Genomic DNA, 3,460 nt, shown 5'->3' on the forward strand with positions numbered 1-3,460 from the left:
CTGCCTGAGAAGAGAGACCATCTCTAAGAGTTGCAGCACTTGCTGCTTGTTTCACAGACGATGGCTCCTAGTCAGTCAGTGCACTCGGTTGCGCGCATGCGTAGCTCCTGAAAGGCACACTTGGAGTCTGTGGAAACATACCGTTCCTTGACTTTCTAGTATCAGTGCCTGAGTAAGAGCTATGAGCTCTGCTTTTGGGCAGAAGTTCACAAGGAGAGCTTTAGTTCCAACGACCTGCTGTGCACTGCTGACCACGCAAACCCACCTTCTGAGGTCCTTCCTGGACAAAGCTGCTCCCCTCAGCGAGCCACACCTCCTCAGAGGAGCAGGTCACTGATGTCCCACCTGCTTGCGATTGGGTACTAGATATACAGTCTCTCAGCTGTTCTGAGTTAAAGGTCCAGAAGCCTGAGCATAAGTCATTTCTCTCCAGTTTCTGTTGTAAGCCAGAATGGCCTACCTGAAGACTAAAATCAGAATGTAAGCTTCCATCCTATACCCAGATCTCACCATTTCCTTGTTCTTATTGAACCCAAAACACATTTAAATAATACATAAGCTATTCCTTTTCAAATGTGGATGGATAAATCCCATTCATCAGGGACACAGCCTTGTGAAGCTGGTGACATCTGTGGGTAATGGTTTGTATAGCTTGCCATTACTCCTCTGGGGAATGGGGGAAGAGAGAGAGGGAGAGAGAGGGAGAGGGAGAGGGAGAGGGAGAGGGAGAGGGAGGGAGAGAGAGAGAGAGAGAGAGAGAGAGAGAGAGAGAGAGAGACCACACAGGCATCTGACAGGATCCAGTATAGTGCTGGTGTCCTTCACAAAGCACCATTTGATGTGGCCAATGGCTCTACTAGGTCTTGGGTCCTTATGAGGGCATCTCGTGCAGGAGGAGACACAATTTGAGCACAGAAACTGATCCTTGCAACTCAAGCATTTAGTAGGCATCGATTACCTGAGTACTGATCATGGCCTTTATTGTGTTCATCCGAGCTCTGGGGTAAGGCCAAAAGGCAAAAGGCTAAGCTCACTTCCTTCTCCAGAAAACCCTCCTCTAAATCTACAGCCATACCTGAGGCTGAGGGCACCCTAGCTGGAGGTCCTTTGCTCCTACTCTCATGTGTCACTTTGAAGGACAAATGTTTACCCAAGGGGATGTAATGGTCCCACATGTCCTGCTGTCTTGCTAGGAAGAGATTTATTAGCAAAACTGAAGGCAATCCCCAAATTCCAGCAAAGGCAGAATGGATTGCACCTGCTGGGACTACTATTCCGCATTGTCTGACCCAATCAGACAGCAAGGTATCCTGCTGCATGCTATAACAAGATACCTGACTTAAGAGAGCCCTCTTCTACATATTAGAAAAGAGTGGAATTGCTTCAACTGTCTTGGTCCAAAGGTGAGGACAAGAACTTCCCAGTGGCACTCTTTTCAAAGAGTTAGACAGAGTGGCTGCTGACCAGCCTTCTTGCTACAGAGCAGCAGGGGCTATGATAACACTTTTGAGAAGCTGCAAAACCAACTTTAGGGCAGAAGTTAGCAACGTTTTTTTTTTTTTCTTTGTGGTACAGGGACTGAACTCAGGACCTTGCCAGGCAAGTGCTTATTCTACCGAGCTATCTCCCCAGCCCCTAGAAGTTGCAATTTTGACTCCTCATTAAGTCAGGGTGATTCTGGAGACCAAAGGTTACTTGTGGTCCACGGGAATGGCTAGCCAGGAGTCAGGCCACAGCCCAGCCTCCCCAGAGGGAAAGCAGCGTATTCCACGGCATGTGCAAGCACACATGTACTTACACATACATGTGTATAATTTCTAGAAAGCAGAAAAGCTTTGCTCCAAACCATGGGAAGTGTCAGGCACACATCTCCCCCTGCACTCAGTTCATGGTCGGTGGCACGAGGTGTGACACAGTGGTTCACACTGCGGAGCATGGACCCTCCAGGAAGGTGAGCAGAAGCATTCTCTGCCTCCCCTGATCTTCATTTGTGCTCCTCTCTGCCTCTGAGAGCAACCTGAAGGCCGATGTTGAGGGCAGCGTAGCCCTGCTGCTGCTTGTGGAGAGCAACTGCTGCTCAAGTAGTCGCTATGGAAAATCGTCCTGACTCTGCAAGCCTGGACCCAGGTCATGCCCACTGCAAACAGTTTTTAATTCACCTTGTCTCCCCTTCAGACCCTGCTGAGTTGAGGCTGCCCTGAAACTGGGAGGACTGGAGATCTAATGGGGAACAGGTACTGCTAGAACCCTGGCTTGTGGTAGTAGGACAGACAGGAGAAATGATTCTAACGGTAGCTGAGTGCAAGGCACTGATTTAAATAAAATGCTTCATTAACTGAAATATCTGTACAATAGTCATTGTCACTTGCTGAGCCACACCGCGAGGAACTTTAACTCCAGCTCTATACTTCCATCCTAGCCATGCAGCACCCGTCCCTTTCAGGAGCCCCAAAGCAGGCAGGCAAGCCCTGACAGGACAGGCGCGGTGCAGAGGGAAACATCCACGCTCCTGAATCCTAGCTTATTTTCTAATAATAGACATAAATGCAAAGAAACGTGGGATCCGCTTACAGAAGCAAAGCTGCAGCTCGAGGCCCGCACCCTGCATCTGGCTGTTGTCTCAGGGGAGGCGTAGTCGTCCCGGGTCCGTAGCCTCACCTTTGTCGTCTGAGCGTACGTTACCGTGATCCCAGGAAGCTCTGTCTCTGTGCTTTCTTCCTGGCTTTTCATTTATCCCCTCTCCCCTCTTCTCTACTTCTAAGGTTTTCCTTAGATTTTAAAAACGTTTTTGTTCATGAAACAACAATTTCTAGTTGACAAAACAGCATAGCCTTAAAATACAAAAGTTGTATATTCTCAAATATTTCAAGAGAAACAGCAAGTAAGCAGAACACCCGGCGGGAGGAGGAGTCACGTGGAAGTTGCACATCTGAAAGGACGTTTAAGTTTGTTCCTTAGTAAATCCTAAAATGCCTAAATCCAGCCCTGCTGAAGCCCCATTTCTAGCAACATTGCCATGAAAACTTCTGTTCCTGTAGAAGTTTGTGCTCTTTAAAACCAAGGAAACTCCAAGAGTGGGGCTTTAAAAAAACGTAAGAAATTGCCTTGCTTTGTTCTGTTGCATTTTCCTGTATTTTTTAAACAAAACTCAATTTATCAACTGGAGAGAGGGGAGAACATAAAAGTAAAGAATGTTGCCATAAAAGTTGGAAATATATCCTCAGTAACAGCTTCTGGGGCCAATCTGCATAGCGAGCGCTGGTTGTTTATTCAGTGTGAAAGCTAATAAATCCGCTTGTGTGAACTCCTAAAAGACTATCATTTGCCGACGGAGCGATTCTGGTGAAAGCCACTGTTTCAGCGAGCCAAGCGCCAAGGCTTAACATGACAGCACTTCCATTTGGGGGCACAGTTCATCTTGGAGTCATAAAAGCAGCCGCACATTCTGTGTGGCAAAACG

The sequence above is a fragment of the Octodon degus genome, unplaced genomic scaffold (assembly GCF_000260255.1).
Source record: "Octodon degus isolate 3935 unplaced genomic scaffold, OctDeg1.0 scaffold00228, whole genome shotgun sequence".
Classification (NCBI taxonomy): Eukaryota; Metazoa; Chordata; class Mammalia; order Rodentia; family Octodontidae; genus Octodon; species Octodon degus.